The sequence below is a fragment of the Bos indicus x Bos taurus genome, chromosome 9 (assembly GCF_003369695.1).
Source record: "Bos indicus x Bos taurus breed Angus x Brahman F1 hybrid chromosome 9, Bos_hybrid_MaternalHap_v2.0, whole genome shotgun sequence".
NCBI classification, from domain to species: Eukaryota; Metazoa; Chordata; class Mammalia; order Artiodactyla; family Bovidae; genus Bos; species Bos indicus x Bos taurus.
Window position 1 is genome coordinate 99,590,925 of NC_040084.1, and position 22,648 is coordinate 99,613,572.

General features: G+C 44.1%; 1 long non-coding RNA gene across 1 annotated transcript; it reads right to left on the bottom strand.

The window, feature by feature from the left end:
* Window positions 1–4,247: 4,247 nt before the first annotated feature.
* LOC113898850 lies at window positions 4,248–7,219 on the bottom strand. The gene is made up of 3 exons (XR_003512757.1): window positions 6,959–7,219; window positions 4,784–4,872; window positions 4,248–4,649 (listed from the first exon to the last, which is right to left on the bottom strand). It is a non-coding gene; the product is annotated as an uncharacterized LOC113898850 (long non-coding RNA).
* Between the last annotated feature and the right edge of the window lie 15,429 nt (window positions 7,220–22,648).

A 22,648-nucleotide genomic window follows, 5' to 3' on the forward strand; every position in this document is an offset into this window, starting at 1 on the left:
CCCCATGAACTGTAGCATGCCAGGCCTTCCTGTCCATCACCAACTCCCAGAGTTTATCCAAACTCATGTCCATTGAGTCGGTGATGCCATCCAATCATCTCATCCTCTGTCGTCCCCTTCTCCTCCTGCCCTCAATCTTTTCCAGCATCAGGGTCTTTTCAAATGAGTCAGCTCTTCGCATCAGATGGCCAAAATATTGGAGTTTCTGCTTCAACATCAGTTCTTCCAGTGAACACCCAGGACTGATTTCCCTTGTGTCCAACTCTTTGCAACCCTGTGGACTTTAGCCCGCCAGGCTTCTCTGTCCATGAGATTCCCCAGGTAAGAATCCTGAAATAGGTTTCCATGCCCTCCTCCAATTAAAAATGAGGAACTTGTGTAGAAATGTGGCCTAAGTCAATGGCAGCATCATTCCTACTGTTGATATCAGCAAGAGTCCCCAAATATTAAGGATTAACTGTAATACATTTGGTAGATATAATAAGTGTAGTTTCTAATATTCTGGTAAAAAATCAGAGAAATACATAGAATCACTTGTGGAAATTAATATCTGAATATCCAGCCCTACCCAAGAACTATCAAACCAAAATACCTGGGTTGAACCTTAGCTAGTGTGTTTTTTTTTTTTTTTTTACTTTAAATATTGTATTGGTTTTGCCATATATCAAAATGAATCTGCCACAGGTATACATGAGCTAGTGTGGTTTGACAAGATTCCATGGTGATTCTAGCCTCTGATCACCAGACTCTAGGGATGATTCCTCTTCTTAAAAATTCAGAGCAGGGGAACCTCCGAAATCACTGATTTGGATGCTTGGTTTCTTTAAGACCCTGGCTTATCTCTAAGTAGATTAAGGAGGGTTTCCTGGGCAGCTTGCCTGCTAGGTGGTGAGCTCCCTGGAGACAGGGAGCCAATCTCAGTCAACTCTGAGTCATGGAGACCAGCACAGTTGCCTACCCTACTGTTGGGTTCAGTTAGATGGTTCTGTGACTTCATGGGGCATGAAGATTGTAAAATATGTGATTTAAGGGCAATCATTTCAGAGAAAAGCACTCTTTATATCTTTTGAAATATAATATTTATTATCTTTTGGCCACACTGTGTGGCATATGGGATCTTCGTTCCCCAATGCAGGGATCGAACCTGCCTTGGGAATGCAGGGTCTTAACTACTGAACCACCAGGGAAATGTCTCCTTATCTTGTTTAGAAATATGTTCTTCCCAGATGCTTAAGGAATAGTAATAGAGCTTATCCATCATTTTATAAAAAGACATTTTATACTATTTTCAAATAAGCATTTTATGTGATTCTCCAAACAGTCTTGCAAGGTGTACGTCTGAAAAGCTTCCTGTACAGGCAGCCTGTGCTCAAATCCCAACTTGGCTACCTATCAGTTGTGTGTTCTTGGCCAGCTTAGTTCATTTCTCCAAGCCTGAGTTTCTTCATCTAAGAACTGAGGGCTACCTGCCTCATTGTTTTACTGTTAATTCAATAATCAGACACTTGTGTGCTTGAGTCAGCTTGCATTAATTTCGAGAAGCAATTGTTAGACTGTTAGTAGCTTGAAGTTGGCTGTGGTGGAAGAATTTACACCATAGGCATTGGCAGGTGGACATCCCTCCTCTCCACCAGGAAACTGATTTACCAGTCCACTACGGGGTGTAAAGCCTGGCACACAGACCTCTGCAAGTGCTGGGCATTGGTATTCAGCCCACAAGGTGTCAACGGAGCGAGGGCTTAATGGCTAAACAGCTCTAGGGGTATCAGTTGTCTGAGTGGCTTGATAAAGAATGCGCCTGTTGATGAAATTACGTTTAGCAGCTACTCATTACAAAGCAGAATGTACTAAATGTCCCAGAGAATAACTCTTGGCATAGGTAAATCAATCAGTTAAGAGTTTTATGATGTGAATTAAGTTTCTGCACAGTCTTTGTTGACTTGGATGCTGGTCCATAAACTCAACCTTTAGACACTTTAACACAAGAGGCCTTTCTGTTCCACAATTAATTTCTACTAGTTCATGGTCTCCTCATATTTGCAATTTGAATTATTTTCAATACATGTAGCATCATACTAAACAACCAAAGCTCAGAGCAGCAGCTACTATACATTTCTTTCTTATTGATCTTGTGGACACTGAGTAGTCTGTATTGAATTAATCTATTTCATTTCTTCAGTGCTAAATATTTTTTGTTAGTGCTGCCTGGCTATTTTCTAACTGAGGGAGTTTCTCTGTACAATATAGCTATTCTGTAATTTTGCTCCTGGTAAGTTTCTCTAATTCATGTGAGATCATAGTATGACTACTTGTGAAGTACACAGAGGAAGGAAACTATATTTATTGTGACCATATGTTCCAGATTATCCAAGACAGTTCCAATTTTACATAATTTCATTCACTTCAATTAAGAAGACGCATTATATGTCAAATCATTATCTAACTTTTTACCCATTTAGACTCTAATATGAATGAATTCATATATTATAAAAACAGTGTAATTTCTTAACATGAAAGTAGATGATTTATATGAAGATCATCTAAAGGTGTGACACCTAATTCACATTGTTATATATTTAATACTTCTCAAGTATTGAAAAGAATAAAGTTACCGAATATTAAAACTGTCTTGGCAAATTAAGCACCCACAGTCACATACATGGCCTTGGGTTTGGTAATGGAACATGATCCATGTAATGCATAGTCAAGCATGAAGGGCTATCTGATAATGATCAAAGGATTACGTTTGATAATCCATCAGAAAAAGAACTAAAGCAAATCTTTATATGGATACCTTATTTTGGAAAGTTAAAGTATAAAGCTTTCATTAGAGCAAAAAACCCCAAAATGATTAATTTTGATATATGGAATAATCTGTGGATTTCCCTGGTGGCTCAGGGATAAAGAATCTGCCTGCCAAAGCAGGAGACTCGAATTTGATCCCTAGGCTGGGAAGATCCCCTGGAGGAGGAAATGGCAACCGACTCTAGTATCTTGCCTGGGAAATCCCATGGACAGAGGAGCCTGGCGGACTACAGTCCATGGGGTCTCAAAGAGTTGGATGTGACTGAGTGGCTAAAAAACAGCAACAAATAATCTTTGGGAAACGTGGCCACTTTTTAAGAAATACCTTTCCCCCACTCAGAAAAGTTTGTGAGATTAGAAAGCAAAAAGTCCTATATTGCTTACTGGGTTAGCAAAAGAGGCTGTCTTAGAAGGGAACGTGGTGCTTTGCACAACGGGAAGTTAGTCTCAGTAAAGGGAAAAGAGAAACAAACAAAGTAGTGGAGATGGGCGAGGTTACGGGGGAGAAAATTCACATTATTTTGGTCACAGTTATGTCCTAAGGACTGTTTAATGGAGTTGGACATATCTTTAAGTTTTGATTTTCAGAGCCATCTTGCAAGGCAGGTAATATCACCAACTGTCATGATTGCCTACATTGTGGAGCTGCCAGAATTTGAATTTAGGTCTGTCGGATTTCAAAATCCACACTCTTTCTGGGACACTCCACGGCCTCCCAGCCACTGGCTGGGCCTCTGTGATGGGCCAGCTCCTTTGCAGGCAACTTCTCATTTTAGACTCAGGAAAACAGTTAAGATTTTTTTCAGACAAGCATGTTTCATTTATATATAATATCACAATTTTAATTCTCAAAAGCTCTTTCCTTTTATCCAGATGCTCCTTTATAAGATTTTTATTCTTAAAGATGAAACCCATGCTACTCATAATAGCAGAGTTGCAAAGCAGAGAGCAGAGAAAAACAGCCTGAATGGCATCTTAGAACTATCATTTGGCTGGCTGATCTCAATAATTTACACCTAGTTGAGCAGCGCAACCTAACCCATGCTTTCCAGCCTGGTCCTGCCCTTAGATTGACCCAGGGAATCCATAAGATCACCAATTCGTGAGTCTCATGACTGGAGATTTGATTTCAGCTACTCTGGAGTGAGCCTAGGAGTGTGTGCTTCTCGGTTCCCCACAGTCTCTGAGCCTTTCTCACGCACAAAGTAGCCATGAACACACACGTCTCCCAGGACCATGGTGGCATGTGAGCTGGTGGGGGCACAGCACCTGGGTGGTGCTTGGCACGCCTGCCAGTGTAGATGGGCTTCCCTGGCAGCTCAGACGGCAAAGCGCCGGCCTACAATGTGGGAGACCCGGGTTCAACTCCTGGGTCAAGACGATCTCCTGGAGAAGGCAGTGGCAACCCATTCCAGTATCCTTGCCTGGAAAATCCTATGGACGGACGAACCCAGTAGGCTACAGTCCTTGGGGCCGCAAAGAGCTGGACACGACTGAGTGACTTCACTTTCACCAGTGCAGGTAATCCACAGCAGACGGTGACCCTAGTGTTCAAAACATGGCCTCGGCTTTATGGCAATACCTTTTAAAAAATGTTGTAGGTGGTGCATGCTATCTTCATTCCTCCTTAAGTTTTTATTTGTCTTGAGTTTTTATTTCTTGAGGACAACCCTCTTCCAAAGCTAGGATGAACCTAATCAGTCCAAGCTGGCCACATGCTGTCTGGGTGCTGTGATGAAATGCCAAAAGCATTCTTAGGTGGTTGTTACTGTTTGGTTGCTGAGTCGTGTCTGCTTCTTCTGCGACCCACGGACTGAATCATTTCGGCCCCCTGAGTATCAGCCCTGGAAATGGAACATTTTGGATTAATGATGTTTAATATTCCTTTTCCTCCGACATCCCATGACCCTGTGGTCTTTACTCTGCCCCACAGCCACCCTTGGGATGCACTTACACATAGTACACAAGTCACACCTACCTGAGTTAGAAGAGAGGAGTCAGAGGCCAGAGAGCGAGTGTCAGCCCCTGGCTGTGAAGTTCTAGACAACTCTGGACAAGTTGCCTCATCTGCGGAAAGGAAGAGAATTAAGCCCAGGGGTCTCTATGCGCCCTCTGCACTCCAGCCTCAGACAACGACGGTGACGAGAGTGGATGAAAATAACCCCAGTGCTCACTGAGGTTCTGAGCTAACACAGACATTATCTCATTTAACCCTCGGCTCCACCTCACCACGTAGTATTAATTCCAGGAAGCAGGTGGTCAGGGTAACGCCTAGTCGCTCAGTCGTGTCTGGCTCTTTGCGACCCCATGGACTGTAGCCCACCAAGCTCCTCTGTCCATGGGCTTCTCCAGGCCAGAATGCTGGAGTGGGTTGCCATGCCCTCCTCCAGGGGATCTTCCCATCCAAGGGATCAAATCCAGGTCTCCTGCATTGTAGGCAGATTTTTTACTGCCTGAGCCACCAGGGAAGTGATCGGGGCAAGGTTGCTGCATCTGCTCCCAGGGTGAAAACAGCTCCTTTTCCAGGAAACTAAAATGCCTATCATATCAAGAATAAAGATACTTGTAGTCTCTCATTGACTTACTTTTATAATAACTGTGATAATCAATGTTAACTGAGTAACTACTATGGGTGAGAAGCATGCTAAGGAACTTAGTTGCCTTTCCTTAAATTAATTTTTATCAGAATTTATCCATTCATTCTATGAGTAGCTGTAGCCTTTATTTTTTAAGGCACATGAAATATAAGAGGAAACAGAAACACTGAGTTTCTGATATCATGAAACATTTTTATTATGATTCCCATTTTATAGATGAGAAAACTGACATTTCACAAGGTTAACTAACTTACCTGAGATCATACAATAAGTAAACGGTAGAGACTGGAGCAAGCTGCTCTGTGTTACCCCAAAGTCTATGCTCTTGGCCACATAAGCCATGACTGGATGTGTAATACCACAAAGCAAGAAGAAAAAGACCGGGGACTTCCCAAACATAGGCATCTAAACTTTTAGCAAGAGTTTTAAGCATCCAACTTCCTTATTCAGTGGAGGAATTGCAAAAATGTTAGCATCATGCGTGTTGTTGCTGCTGCTGCTAAGTCGCTTCAGTCGTGTCCGACTCTGTGTGACCCCATAGACGGCAGCCCACCAGGCTCCCCCGTCCCTGGGATTCTCCAGGCAAGAACACTGGAGTGGGTCGCCATTTCCTTCTCCAATGCATGAAAGTGAAAAGTAAAGTGAAGTCGCTCAGTCGTGTCCGTGTTAGTGGATCAAAATTCATGGACCCCTTTCCCATATTTCCATACATTTCCAGCGTAGGAGGCATAGCTACTCCTATTTAGACGGGGAGTAAGAATTTGGGCCGAGAACAGGATGTGAAGCTCTGGTCCACATTCTCCGTGACCTTCTGACACTTAGTGTTTCCCTGCCCTTCACTCCTTGGAAGAAGCTTGATGGCGTGACCTGGAGTGACTCAGAGAACGCACTGTAATATCTGGCTGTGCTCTCTGTGGATTATTTCTTGGCCGGGGAGGCAGGACAGACCACAGATTTAGACTGCACACATGCATTTGAATCTGTAGTGGAGTCCTGGAGGAAAAACAGGAATTGTGTGCAATGTGTCAGGACAAAAATGTCTTGGAATTGCTTGAAGTAATTATAATCATACTAGCTTGTTTCCCCCGAAATCAAATGCAGAAAGTAAAGCGAAGAAGGCAGCTTGGTGCATAGACATTGTTCCTTTTCTTAGCCAAAAACTTAGACCGGAAATAATGACAGTTACCACTTTTTTTTTTTTTTCCCCTGCTAACCTTAATTTGTCCTCATTTGAAGCATTAAAATTTATGAACAGTGTTAATGGAAAGCTTTTTAGTCTAAGTATGTGGTTGCTATCTCTTTAACCTCTCACCCCACCTCCACAAGACGAAAATCGGTCTCACAAAGCTTTAAGAGGAAGGATAGATCATGTGAATATTCTCTTTCCATTCTGTATCTCTTTCCCTCTGTATTTTCACATTACTTCTCTTGGCTGCTGTTCCATTAATGGCATTAGAGTTTTTGTTTTTCTGATCTAAGGATGAAGAATTAGACCCGTTATATCTGGTAATTTATCAAACAGCATCTCTGTCACAAAGAACATTTTTTTTCCTCACCTTTTCTCTGGGTTCCTGGCAGCTCGTCTCACCCTGCCAGGGGGAGATTGAACACTTTAATCTTTTGACGAGTTCACATCAGAAGATTTTCGCCACATGCCTCTAAGATTTCACCTCATGAGAAGTTCCCCTTCAAGTCCATTGTTTTGCCTCTTCCCAGGACCTTTTGAGTTTCGTCATGGCATCATATGTTGCTGTAGACTTTGTCCCCTTTGAAGCATTTACAGACGCTTTCACCAGTCTCTTTAGAAAGAAAAAGGTTGTTGGTGGTGGTAGGAGGAGGGGTTTGGAAATCCCTCAACAGCCCGAAGATGCTCTCTGAATAATTCAGGACGCCCTGGGAGGCATCGCTAATGCCCAACACCGCGGGCCCGGAGTAACTGTTAACGCTCTGATTTCTGGTCTCCAGGGGAAAGAATCGTAGTGGAAGTGGTGGGCTCATCTCCCCCCAGAAACACATGCGTGAGAGGGTGTGAAGCTTTCTGGATGCAGCTTAGCATAGCCTGGGAAACTGACATCCCCACCAAGGCCCCTCCCCGGCAGATTCCATGAGAAGTGCTGAGTATTGGGACAGGAGCCCCTCTGAGCTGCTCCAGCCACTCTAATGCGTCTCACGATTATCTTAGGTCAGGTTGGAGCAGATAGTTCTGGAAGGAAGAGGAAGACTTTATCAGCCCCTTCTGTCTAGCACAGTGGCGAAGGCACAGAGAGAGGCCAAGCTGTGTGAGGCCCACGGTCCCACCCAGGGCCAGACAGGGCGTCAAGGCAGCCGGCCACCTTGCTTTAAGGGCCTCTCCTTAAGGAGGAGCATCTCACAGAAACATGCCCAGAGTTTCCCTTGTGAGCCCACAGGCAGCGGAGGCTCTGGGACAGCATTCAGAAGATGGTTCCCATCCATCAGTCAAGCAGCCTCTGGGGGCAGCTCTTTTCCAGTGGGAGCTGGGAGGACCTCTTCCAGTGAAGTCAGCCCCCATCACCAGAGGGATCTATGTGGTCCTTGCTGTTTACTGGGGAGAGTGCCGGCACCCAAACGTCTCTGACGGGGGTGCAGAAGCAGCGCCCAGAAAGAAAGGAAAGGCTGGGACCAAACAGTTTCAGCTTGGTTGTGATACTGGCATAAGTGAGCTACCTGCTTTTTAAATGGGAAAATCAGGAAATATGGTGACTTTGATGAGACTATTGATCTCATGCCTTGTTGATTATTCCCTTGATTCTGTGTAAGTCCTGTGTAGACGAGTGTCACACGGCAGTGGGGACTCTCGTGAGGAGAAGCCTCCTGTCGGCTGCCCTGAAACAGCTTCTACTTTATCCTGGGCCTCCCTGCCTCAGCCAGCCCTTCAGCAGTTTTCCCTCACAGAAACTATGGCAAAGAATGTGTCAGACAAGAAACTCTGCAGTTAAGTATGGGCTCTGATGGGGAACGTATGTGTGTGTCTTTAAAAATTGATCCTTAATGCTGTAATGCTATAAAAGAGTTGAATGTTTATTGTAGAAGACTTAGCACATACTGATTAACTAACCAAAAAATCCCACCATCCAGTTAAAAGTCTCCCTGATTATTTTCTCTTGCTCCATCCCTTGCAGCAAAAGTGGGGTTTTATCTTGGCCCCTGCTTTATAACCTGCTTTTATTAAAGGTATACATGTATTTCCACGTTTTTAATCTCATTTTGAAGGTTGCATGATATTCCATAATATGGACATGTTCTAATTCATTTAATTATCACCTGTATGGACATTTAGTTTGTCCTCTGTTTAATCGGCAACATTCTGTGATGAATATCCTTTAGCTAAACATTTGGGTGGGGCTTCCCCAGTGGCTCAGTGGTAAAGAATCCGCATGCCCAATGCAGGAGGTGCAGGAGATGTGAGATCCATCCCTGAGTCAGGAAGATCTCCTGGAGGAGGGAAGGGGAACCCACTCCAAGATTCTTGCCTGGAGAATCCCATGGACAAAGGAGTCTGGTGGGCTACAGTCCACGGGGTGTCAAAGAGTTGGACACGACTGAAGTGAGTGAGCAGGCACACACACATTTGGGCTCACTCAGTGGTATGCTGAAAATGCTTTCTGGAACTTGTGGGGAAAAGGCCCCAGCTGTAGCATTTGCTGACTTTCTGGGGTTCAAGTGCATATATCTCTCCTGAAAAAAGTGAAAGTCACTCAGTCGTGTCCAACTCTTTGAGACCCCCTGGACTATAGAGTCCTTTCCCTGCTCCAGGAGATCTTCCCAACCCAGGGATCGAACCCAGGTCTCCCCCATTGCAGGCGGATTCTTTACCAGCTGAGCCACCAGGGAAGCCCTGTGACCCATTTCAGTGAGTGTGGAGTTGGGAGTGGTGCCTTTGACTGGGACCACTCACGTTGACATTTTAGGATAAATTCCTAAAAGTGGAATTTCTGAGTCAAAGGGTATGAACATTGTAAAAGATTTCTGTATGTTTTGCCTATCTGCCCTCCAGAAGTACCAAAATTTATATCTCCACCACAAATAGGTGGGCATGTTCCAAAGCTTCTAATTTCCCAAGGGTCATCTCTGTCCTCAGGTAGAACGGACTTACCCCACAGGCAATGAGACATCTGTCGTTGGGGGTCTCATCTCTCCTGTCTGGGAGCCAGATGACCAATTGTTTGGGAGTGAATTCAAACATGAGAGGAGCTGGGCTCAGTTGACTAGGTGTCTTTTAGGAAAAGTTAACTAAGAAAATGAGATGCTAAAAAGCAATTTGTAGGAAATTCCAAGACTCAGGTTATGGGAATGTTCACAGGAAGGAGAATCAGTGGTTGAGAGCCTTGCTAGGAAAGCTTCACAGAAGCGAGAACTGTCCTGAAAGAAAAGTGGAGGTATTCATTGGCCTTTGGGTTACTGTGTCTTTGTTAATTTCCTTTCGATCACAGAAGCCTGGGTTCCTGGCACCAATAACAGACAGGCTGGAGGCAGGAGGCGCCAGGGGGCAGGGAGAGCTGTTTACCGGGAGCACCATCTCTGAAGGCCAGCTTTGCCCGCCATCTGCACCTGTGTGGCACCCTCTGCAGCCCCACGTGACAGCTCATCTCCAGGATGAAATTGCTGCCCACGTTTCTAGTCAGTTTTTTTTCAGCCACCCCAACCTGACTACTTTCCCGTCTGTCTCTCTCTTTCATTTTAGGAATAAAAAAAATCCAAATTGCAATGCATCTCTCTGCTGTTGGTCACCAAGCTCACAGCTGATGGACAGAAGTATGTGGTACCACGTTAGATCTGCCGCTCTGACGCTTTGCCTAGGATCAGACTTTCTTCAATCCATTCGAGTTCATACAACCCAGATATCAGATAACATTAAGGTTTACATTCTCCCTTGAAAGCTGTCCCAAGCATTTATTGATGTTTGCAGCATCTGATTACTCTAGAGCCAGAGAAGGCCAAGAGGAGAATCTTCTATTTTTCCAGCTGACCTTTGAAAAGTAGCGTCTGTGACTTACTCCGTGAAGCCAGTGACCTTCAAGCATCGAAGTCTTCGACTTTTCCACAGATGATGCCCCCTTTTCTCCTCGATGTATGTTTAGCAGTGATTCGAAGGGCACCATTGTTTGCTCTTGCCACGAGGATGGGAGGTCTGGAAGAGGAGTGGCTGCCTGTGACTGGGGGGGCCTTCCCATCACCCGTGTGAGAGGGGTCACAGCCCACTGGGGAGGCTTTCAAATGAGACAGGAAGCAGTTTAGGGTAAGAAACAGTTTTAGAAAACCATTCTCACGCCAGATGAAATCTCAGATCTTGCAATTTTGTTTGTTTTCTCCCTTCTCAGCTGTTTCCCTTGCAAGTCAAAGACCAGTGTTTCTTCGTGCAAGTGCAGCTGTGACTAGCAGATGATGGTTTATTTTAAGATGAGAATAGAATGGGAGCAAAGGCATGCCAATTGTTGGTTGTCATCCATTAGCAAAACCTAAGTGTGGGCAATTTTGTCCAAACAAGGGGCTGAAGACCCCACAGATGAAGACACTGGGCTGGGGGCCCATGTCCGCTGGAGGGGGCCCTGCTCAGTCCTGCTCGGGCTTGAGTGCTGTATTCTCCTGCCTTTCCTGCGTCCCTTGCCCCTGCCTTAGTTCAGAGCTCTATTATTTTGGGGCTGAAGGATTGCAATTGCCTGCTGATTCGTTTTCTTTAGAATCTGCATTTCTGACCAATCTTGTCTGCAAACCACAGCCAGAACCATCCTGAAGCATCAGGTCAACCCACGGCTGCTGCTCAGTCACGCCAGTTGCGCCCGGCTCTGTGTGGCCCCAAGGACTGCAGCCCACCAGGCTCCTCTGCTCCTGGGATTTTCTGGGCAAGAGTACTAGAGTGGGTTGCCAACCCCTCCTCCAGGGAACCTTTCCTTAAGCCTTTTGTGCTGGCAGGCGGGGTCATTCCCACCAGCACCAGCTGGGAAGCCTAGGCTGAGCTGACTATGATATAGCCTCGTAAAGGCGGAAATTGTCCGTGCTGCGGATTGTACATTCCTGACCCAGGGACTGAACCCCGGTCTCCCGCATTGCAGGCAGAGTCTTTACCACTGAGCCACCAGGGAAGCCCAGTCAACCCACTACTCCCTGTCTCAAATCCTCAGTGGCTCCCTACTTTCTATGGGACGAGTTCTATGTCTGTCTCGTGTCATTTGCAGTGTTTCTTGGTTAACAGCCGTCTTCCTCCCCAGCCCCATCTCTCTCAGCTCTCTTTCTGGGTATCTCTCACCTCCTCCCAAGGAGGCGATTGCTTATGAGCAAACATCATGTCGCCAAGAACTTTTCTGCCAGGGAGTCTATGTTGGAAGACCATCCCTCCCCGCCCCCTGTAGGAACACCTCCTGCTTTGAATTAGATTTCTTTTCATTTGTATCATTCACAGATTTTTAGGATTGATGAGCCTTTAGCGTTTTGTCCACTCTTCCAGCTTTAGAGATGAGAGAACTATCATGCAGGAATGAAGCGAATTACCCAAAGCCACTGATGACGAGAGAAGCCGCCACTTACTGACCACTTTCTCTATACTCCTGTTAATGTGTTGGAACATCCTTACTCAGCTTCAGGACACTTGAGGCCGAGAGAGGTTAAGTAACTGGTTAAGAAGCCAGCTGTCACAGATGGTCTGCACCAGGGCAAAACTCACAGCAAAACTCACTCCCTCACCCACTGTACCGTACCTGTGACCTTTATATACTATTCTGTTATTTTTGTGAATGTATCTTATTTATCCAACTCTACCTGTTAGCTTCTGAAGGGTAGGGTCCTTACCTTACCAGCCTGTGACCTCTGTAAATGTTCAATACGGATGTCAGCGTGACCTCCGTGATTCAGATTCTGGAGATCCTGAGTAGCTTGATTACACTCAGGAAGTCCCCAAAACCCTCTTCTCTGCCCCTTTAAAATTTGCTCTCTTTTCCCCCAGACATCATTTCAGTCTCATCACCTGTCTGTCTGCCTCTATGTGACCACTCCGCTCTGCGTGCTAGTCTTTGGACACGCATCATGGCTCTCTGCCAGAATTCTGCTTCCATTTATGCAATTCTCAACCCTTGTGCTTTGTCCTTGGTTTGAGCCATCAGTACTCTAACCTTTTTCTTAACAGCAAGATGCCTGCTCTTATCCTTTCTCAACCCTGGACTCTATCCCTGGTCATGTCCAACTCAACCCATTTTGTATTAACGCATGAGTTTGATCTTTGGAACAAGAATATGAGATTGGCAGCATTGGGAAGAAGCTCTCTCTGCTTTTGAGGATCATGTGTTTGCTTTTAAGAACCAGGGTCGGGGGAAATCGGTACTTTTTCCATGCTTGTTATGTGTTAGCAACGTGGGAAGCCCTGAGTTCACGACAGCACTCAGTCCTTGTCGTAACTCTGGGCGATGGACATTTTCACCTTCACTTAATAAGTAAGGAAACTAACATTTCAAACAGTTATAGCTCACCCTGGGCCATGCTTAAAGACAAGGCCAGGATTTGAACTCACCTCTGGTCTAAAATCCGTGCCTCCTCCATGCAAGTCTTGGTTGATGTGTGAGCCATAAAGGAGCAACATCCCGAGTTCCCTGAAGGCGCTGGCTTGTCCGCGTGATCCTCGGGGCTGATGGGGACATGGGCTGGGCCAGCCTGGGGGGTCCAGTGACGCTCACGGTGAGGTGGCACCCAGGTTTCCTGCTGACCAGAGAAGAAAGCAGTGCTCCCCACGGTCCAGCAGGGGGTCGATGAGAACAGGTCACGTCGCATGAACCCCTCTGGTCTTGGGATTGGTGCAGTGTTATTCTCAGGCCAGTGTGAGAAATGAGACAAATGACGTGCTAGAAACCTTCAGGGACTTAGCAAATTCCTGTGACCACCTTGAGGGCACATAAAAAAGCAAAGATTGGCAATGACTTCTAGAAGCTTCTGTAACTGTGCCCTAAATTATACTGATGAACAGATTGAAAGATTGGGGGGCTGGGTTTGTTCTTGGCTGTTTGTTGTTTGACATTTAAAGCAACATTTTACAGGCGACCCTGGCAGGCCTGCCGAGCCCCTGGGGTGTGTGTGCAGGAACTGATGCTACGTGTCCTCCCGCCTTCTTAAAAGCCTCTCCCTCGGGGGTGGGGGGCCCTTGACAAAATGTCCTTACTTGTCGGACACTGGCTTTCTGCTGCTTTCTCTGGTGGATTCTTGGTCCTTGGGTTCAAGGCTCCTCCTGGGATGTCCTCCCTGCTTCCTCCCGCAGTGGCTGACACCACCTGCTCCTGAGTTTGCTTCTCCCAGAAGGATGTCTCCTGACTTCCAGCTCCTATTGATGTTAGACGGCTCTGCCCTGCAGTCCCACGCAGGCTGTGTGTGCAAGCAAGTCTGTGCTCAGCTCTCTCCCTTCCCCACAAACCTGCAGCCAGCAGATGGGCTTCGTTTTGGCCCTCGGTCTGGGCTGTGGCCTCTGCTGTGCCTCTCTTTGCCCACCCTCCTGCACCAAGCCTGTGCTTCCAACTTTTGAGCACCTCCATCCGTCTCATCTCCACCGCGGTTCTCCCTGCTTCCTGCCCGCCCTGGGCCTCAGTGAGATCGTGGACAGTTTTCTACTTTTAATGACCCTGTGACTGCTATTCTGTGTCCAGTCTCGCCTGCTTCCTGACATACTCAGGGTTGAAGACCAGGGGTCTTTTCAAAATACAGATCCAGCTGGGGCACTGGCCTGAGGAACAGTGGAGTCGCTCAGTGGCGTCTGCCTCTTTGTGGCCCCGTGGACTGTAGCCCACCAGGCTCCTCCGTCCGTGGGATTCTCCAGGCAAGAGTACTGGAGCGGGTGGCCATTTCCTTCTCCAGGAGATCTTCCCGACCCAGGGATTGAACCCGGGTCTCCTGCATTGCAGGCAGACGCTTTACCGTCTGAGCCACCAGGGAAGCCCCCTGAGGGGGGCAATCCAGTTGTCTGTGGTCCCCTTGCCAGCAGGTGTCTGACAGCACCTCCTCTGCCTGCATGCGCCACACTTGTTCATTCTTCTGTCTCCCTGATCAGAGCTCTGGGCACAACGCATTCTTCTTTTTCATCTTGAATAGGGCACATTTCACCCCTTTTCAGGACATTGCGCATGCAATTCTCTTTGCCTGAAATAGTCTTTCCTTCCCTGGTGTATGTAATTCCTGCTCATTTCTGCCTCTTCATCTTAGACTTACTTCCCTTCAAAAATCTCTGATGCCCTGAGCCTGTGCTGACTATTCCTCTTATGTGCTCATTTCACTGTCACTTTCCCTGGAGAAGGAAATGGCACCCCATTCCAGTACTCTTGCCTGGAAAACCCCACGGACAGAGGAGCCTGGTGGGCTACAGTCCTTGGGGTCACAAGAGTCATATACGACTTAGTGACTAAACCACCACAGAATGACCCCAGAGCAAGATATCTAAGGCCAATGAAAACAAAAATGGCCCTCTGGACTCCGGTGCTCAAGGATGCCGAGATTTGTTAATGGTTGGCGTATCCTGTTCACAGTGTTGTAACAATGTTATTCTGGGCGGGACACCCACCTGATGGACTCTTTCTTAGGTGAAAGTGACGCATCTCCTCCAGAGACTGTCATCGTGTACAAGGCATCTCCGCACGGCCTTTAGGGTACACCTTACATGCCTACTCTGCATAGCCTTTTTTGCTTAACCCAACAGACCACCAAGACATCAGACTCATGCTTAACCCGTGTAATTGTTCTGCTGTGCGTGGCGATTTATTCTTTCTCAACAGGCCTACAACTTTGTTTCCTCACTTTCTTCTTAAGATTTATTGTTGTTGTTGTTTAATTATACGAATTACAAAGGGTATGACCCTGAAACTTAGGAAGAAAAACATTTTTTTAGAAAGATGGCAAAAAGTTTTAACAGCTCATTCATCAAAGCTAATTCTCCTGCTGCTCCTGCTGATAGGTGAAGAGCTCTGTGAATCAAATTTGCAGCTGATGGCTCATATCTGAAGGAGTGAAGTTTCATGTCTTTAATTTGTCAAATATTACTAGACACTTGCCTATTTTCTTCTTGAGATATTCTTTTGAATTTTGCCAGTGTTTTCATTAGTCTATTTGCATCGCATTTCAAAAGACATGTATATAAAATCATATTGTATTGAAATACATGGTAGTTGTAAAATTTCCTCTAATAACTAAAACATCATAAATCTGTGATATTGTAGGCTCTCAGTAAATGCTTATTGAATTAAATTGAATATTGTTAATATTTTCATTTGACTTCAGAGCACTCTTTTTTTTTTTTTGTCTACAAATATTTCTAATCTGCTTGTCATAGTTTAGGAAATTTCATTCCAAAGTGTGTTGACTGTTTTTCTTTACATTATGACAATATGCATGATGGATCTTCTCCTGAAATATATAAAATCATATGTTATGTAAAAAGGATGTTGAGGATTTAGAGAGGGTAGCCATTTTATCTAATTGAGTAATGAAATCCTTAGAGTTTTTAGTTTTTTATTTTATTGTTCTTATATCTCAACCGAGTCTTCAGTAATCTTGGAGAAAACACACAGCACCATTGTATTTTATTTATTTTTTCATAGCACTATTTTATTAAGAAATAAATAGCTATTTTCTAGGCAGGAGAGAACATAGAAAAACATAATATTCTGTTGTTGAGCTTAAAAAAAACTTAATAGTACTACATAATGGAGCATGGAAATGCTTCTTCCTCTACAAGACAGCTGAAGTGTAGCAGCACTTGGAAAGTCTGATGGACTGGTCCAGAAAAATGCAAGTCCGAATAGAGACAGCCGTGTGTGAACAAAAATAAATGACACAGCAAGCAGTATGTATGTGTTTCATATTTTTTGCTCACTTATGGAAATAGATCAATTACTTTTTGATCAGCAGGGAAATGAATTATTTAAAACAATGAAACATAATTTTGACTTCACATTAATAGGACAAAGTCAACTCCAAATTTAATATGAAACTAGTTACTTTGCTGGCAAAACCTTCACACACGCATAGCCTCCCCATTACCGGAGCACTCCACGAGAGTGGGACGTTGGTTCCAACTGATGGGTCGTAACTCCTCAAAGTCCACGGCTCGCCTGATGGGTCACTCTTGGTGCTGTACCTCGGTGAGTTTGCAGAAGTGTTTGATGATGTGCATCCATCACTGCAGAATCGTACGACATGGTATTGCTGCCCTGACAGCCTCCGTGCTCCAACCCTCCTCCTCTCCCTCTCTTCCAACCCCTGATAACTACTGATCTTTTCCCTGACCCCAGTTTTCTCTCTTCCAGAATGTCTTCTAGTTGAAATCACACAATATATAGCCTTTCAGAGTGATTTTCTCTTGTTGTTCAAACGCTGAGTCGTGTCTGACTCTGCCACAGTAGCCTGCCAGGATCCTCAGTGTATGGGGTCCTCTGGGCAGGAATACTGGTGTGGGTTGCCATTTCCTACTCCAAGGGATCTTCCCGACCGTTGAACCCACGTCTCCAGATTAGCAGGTGGATTCCTTACCACTGAGCCACCAGGGAAGCCCTGACTTTCTCTTAGTAATATACAATTGTTTCCTCCTTGTCTCTTCATGGCTTGACATCTCATCTCTTTTTAATACTAAATAATATTGCATTGACTGGATGTGCCACAATTTATTTATCCATTGCCTACTGGAAGGCATCTTGGTTACTTCCAAGTTTTGGCAATTATGACTAAAGTTGTTATAAACATCTGTTTGCAGGTATTTTTGAGGAATTCGCAATTTTTTTTTTTTTTTTTTTGCAGTTTCTATTTCCCTCCTAAGATCACTCATCTGTTAATTCATTCTAAAATTGTTTTGTTGTGTGTCCCTAAATGTATTTATAGTAACTGTTTTAAAATCTCATCTGCTAATTGCAATGTCTGGATCATCCAGGGGTGATTTTTTGACTGCTTTTGCCTTCAGTTTTAGTCAATTTTTCTCTCTTTCCATATTTCTAGTGATTTTTTTTTAAGTGAACTTAGGACATGGTAATATGTCATAGAGAGTATGGATTCTGTTCTATTCCTCTGAAGAGTGTTTATTTTTGTTCTCACAGTAGTTAACTTGTCTGGAGTCATTCTCCAAACTCTGTCTCCCCTGGGGTGGGCAGAAACTGAGATTTTGGCTGTATAATGTAAGCTGTGTTTTCCTGGGGTCTTTCTGTGCATACATAGTTCAGAAGTCAGGGTTCACTCCCTTAACATCTCTCTCCCTTCTAGAACTCCCTCCTCTGTAGCTGCTCTGCCATCTTCTGTGTTCTCTGTCACTGCAGCTGGGGAGGCTGTGGTTTTCTACTGCACAAAATGCACGATTGGGGTGTCCCCTCAGTCAAAAAGCTGCCAACTCACACACCTCACTTGTTCTTTCCATCTTTCCAGGATAGACTCTGCTCCAATCTAAGCCTGCATTTGGTCATTCTTAGTCCTTTAGTCTTTAAAAAAATTCTTTTGTCTACTTTTTCTAATCGTTTCCTGCAGGAGTCTGACTACACAACTCCGCTATTACTTCCCCTTCATTAAATTTTCATGATTCTATGCAGTTCCAAAATTTGCATTGGTCCTACTGGTCAATGGTCAATATTAAAGATGTGGGCTATTTTCTACACAGAAATAATAAAGGTCAAAGTTGTCATCGTGGAAAGAAGCTGGGGTGCAAAATGACTTTCGAGTATTTTTTAAAGATGGGAAACATAAAAATATTTAAAATGTTTATGTATACAATGATTTTTAAAAATTTATCAAAGAGATATTTATGTGACTTGTGCTTGGATGAATATTTAAGATGAGTCAGATGGGGAAAACCATTCTCAAGGAACTCAAAACCCAGGAAAAAAGATGGAAAGAAACACCCTATGCTGTGAATGTGAACAAAACTGGAGAACAAAATAGACAAGGTCTTATTCCTTTGCTTAAGAATAGCTTTTACCACTGGAGCAGCATGTGCCCTGAGGTCTGGTCAAAATGAAAGTGGCCAATGGTCACATAGCAAACTCTCAGGTAGCTTAATTCCGGGGGGAAATGGGAGAAGAAAATAGGAAAACATAGGAACAGGTAACGGCTTGAAACAGGACACATAAAAATATGGCTTCTGCACATTATGGAACTCTTGATAAGGAGTATTCGATTAAGAAGCCCTATTATACTTCATAGAACAGTAGACATTTCAGCACTGGTGAGTGGGGGTAGGATGAATGTTCGGAGTTGAAGAGAGAGCCAGGAAGTCTGGGGATTCTCTGTATACAAAGAGGAAGCCATGCGTGCTAGTGAAGGTGGTGTGGGCCAGGCAGGAGGAGACAGAGCTAGTCAGAGAATGGAAAATTCAGGCCTGACTGGGTCAGAAATTTCCCTGAGGCCCCCACAGTACAGGTTTCATCAAGCCTCTGGTGACTGGGGATTTGACACTTGTACAGCAACCATGATAGATGGATAGGTAATAGATTATTTGTGTGTGTGTGTGTGTGTGTGTGCGGTCGTGTCTGACTCTTTGCGACCTCATGGGCTGTAGCCAGCCAGTCTCCTCCTCCTTCTCCTCTGATAGGTGATAGATAGACAAATAGGCACACAGATTTCTGAATGCAAATATACACACACACGTGTGGAAAGGGGCTGGCGTTTACTGTCAGAATAGCCCTCATTGTTCCCATTTCATCCGTCAGGTCGGTGTTTCTCAGTTCTTTCAGTTTTTTTTTTTTTTGGTTTGTTTTAAACACAGAAGCTACTCTCAGTTTTGTTCCTGAATTAGAACTCAAAGGAAAACTGTTTCAACTTTTGACCCTAGAACAGACAAGTAGACTGCATCCCATACAGACTGGGCTGAATGAAACATTACCTGGGTGTGTAACAAGTCGTGACCGAAAGAAACGACTATGAAATGGAGAATGGAGAAATTTTAAAACTAAAAATTTAAAACTAAAATTTAAAAAAACTAAAAATTTAAAACTAAAATTTAAAACTAAAATTTTTATCAGTTCGCTTTGATTCACAAAGCAATATATAGAGTTTTGATAGCAGCTTTGTCCTTAGACCATGCTATCGTGTCCCAAGCACAACAGGCGATGGATCTGTAGCAATTTTGGGATGGCAATAAACCCTGGTATCTGTGTCCAAGAGGGAACACCTTTGAGAAGGAAAGAGGTATGTAAGACAAGCTTCCTCCTGTCTAAGCGTTAAGCCAGGCATTAATGTCCTCTGGGTCAGGGTTCCATCAGTGTTTCGTGGCTCCTATTGGAATCCCACTCTAGCTCTAACACCAGGCTTCACTATAGTTCTGCAACGCACCAGAATCCAGGCCATGACTTCATTTCCTCTCCTTTCCTAGAATGAATATACATTAAGTCAGTCTTAATTTTAGAATTTTTGAGTACTGAGCAAGTAAAAATAGCCTGGAGAAGTGAAAGGTTATAAGACTTTTCATTCTAATAATATATTTTAACAAATGTTTATTGATGTACGGCCCACAGAGGAGTGCACAGATAATAACTGTATCGCTCAATGAATTTTTCACAAAGGGACTACATCTGTTTAACCACAGCCTGAGTCAAGAAATAAAATACTACCAGCCTCACTGAAGCTCCCCTGTGCATTTCCAATCTTTGTCACCACTCCAAAGGTACTTGCTCTTCTGAATTCTAAAGCCGCAGATTAGCTTTGCCTGTTATTGAACTTTATATAAATGGAATCATGCAGGATATACTACTTTTTGCTTGTGTTTCTTTATTTAGCACTAGGAGATCCATCAATGCTATTGCGTGTGGGGGTAGTTTATTTCACTGTGGTTTAGCACTTCATTTTGAGGAAATATCAAACTTGAACATTCATTCTGTTGTTGATATTTGGGTTGTATTCTAACTTTTGCCCATCATAAATAAGACTCCTCTGATGATTCCTGTATACTATTTTTGGGTGTACAAAATTATGCCTTCTATGTATACCTGGCAGTATAATCTCTGGGTCATAAGCTAAGTGTAGGCACTGCTAAACAGATTCCCAAAGTGCTCGTACTTTGGGATAAATAAACACACCAACAACGTCAGTCCTAGTTGCTCATTCTTACAGACTCTCTATTGTCAGTCTTTAGGGTGATTATAAGAGTAACTTCTACTTCTACTTCTAATCCGTATTTTTCTTTGATGACCAAGGAGCTGCGTGTGTGCGCTCAGCTGCTCAGTCATGTCCAACTCTTTGAGACGCTATGGACTGTGGCCCGCTAGGCTCCTTTGTTAATAGGATTTCCCAGGAAAGGACACTGGAGTGGGTTGCCATGCTCTTCTCCAGGGGATCTTCTCAACTCAGAGACCATGTCTCCTGTGCCTCCTGCATTGCCAGCAGATTCTTCACCTGCTGAGCCATCAGAGAAGCTATGGACCAAATCATAGTCATATTCTGGGAAATCTTTTTGCCTGTTTATCTGTTTGGTTGTCTGTCTTTCTCTTATTGGCTTGTAAGAGTTCTCCATGCAAGTTAAGGGGAGATAGACAATGATAAGGGATTCAATGTAGGTCTAAATTAGACCTGCCCTGGTCCTCAGTTGTTCTTGAGGGCTCAGGAAACTTTTAACTGGAAGTTTTACAGGATAGCAGATGAAGTCTATTTCTACCACTTGGGGTTCATTCCTCCCACAGGCCAGGCTCAGATGAGGTGAGAAAGGGTGATATCCACTTGATGCTCACCTCTCACCTTGAACAAACAGGAAGGAGCCAGACAGCTCTCGGGAATCAGTTAGAAATGTCTGCCCCAGTGATTCCACTGGAGCCCACACCTCCCTGAAACTCAGCCCTGGTTGTTGGCATTTGCCACGTGCCTTGCATTCAGGTTGGAATAGCAGGAAGACGGAAATCGCTCGTGTCCCATCCCGCGAAGAGCCGGGGTTGCATCTTGGAAGTTGAAGGTCTCTTGGATACCACCTTGTGCAGATGAAAATTTCCCCTGACGCATGGTGACCCCAGCTCTGTTTGGATGCTTCCACCATCACAATATAAGCTCCATCACATATTTTTTGAGGAAAACTGCTCTGTATTATTGATCCACTCTAATTGTGAGAAAATTCTTATCTGTGTTTGTATCAACTGTGGCTCCCTGTCTCATGTCTCATGTCCCTCTCTTCAAGTATTTCAAGACAGCCATCACGTTCTTATGTCTTCTCAACATCTCCTTTAGACTAAAAATAGAAACTAACCATCTTGGAATAAAAAAGAGAAGGGAAAAAGAGTACCACAAGGGATGCCCTAAGACTGAACACAAGAAATTAACGGAGGATGTTTTCTGATTCAATAACACTTATCTTTTCCTTCTTTGTTTATTTTTCCTCTTATTAAACAGTGATTATCAAGTGATCCCAGCAGGCTCATTAAAATCCTCAATTTTTCTTTATTATAGATAATTCCCTTCATTTTGTAGACCAGTTTTCTTCCTTCCTGTCTACCTATACTTGCTGTTGAATCTTTTCCTTTGCATTACTGGTAGAAGAACATCTTTGCGGGGGGGACCTTGTATAAGGTGCATGACCGTGCTGAATACAGAGCTCTGCTCAGGTTTACATTCTGTGAATGGTGCTCAAGATCAGGGTGGTTTGCAGAACCACTGTGATGCATCTTTGCTTGCTTGCATGAGGAATGCATTCTTGATTCTGCTTCCTGAAACCAAGAACTTTTCTGGAGCTGCAGGGCACATATACTGCTCTGTGTTTTTACCTTTAAGGAAATAAAGGAGAAAAATAAAAACACCTGAAAAAAACACCATAAAAACACCAGAAAAAAATCTGTTGATTCATGATAATAGTAAAGGAAGACTCTGGTACTTTAGACCAGTTTTTTCTTAGTCTTGAAATAGACTATTTATAAGCATTTACTCATCCTATAAATATTTATGAAATCCCTTCTTTATGCCAGGCACTGGGATTAAGAATTGAGGATAAAATGATGAAAATTGTTCTCACTGAGTTTACCTGCTGGTTAGGGAGACTGGTAAACAAAACTGGTTTGAAACGTTACAATGCGCCTAGGAGAGAGTACTCAAAAAATGGTAGCCATGACTACTGCTGTTACTGCTGCTACTTCTGCTGCTTTTTCTACCGTTACTTCTACTGCTACTATTCCTACTATTACTACCACTACAAAATTGCTACTAGTATTGATGTTATTACCTGTACTATTGCTACCACTATTGATGTTACTGCTATACTTACTGCTACTTCTATTACTACCATTACTCCCGCCACTATTGATTATTGCTGTGAA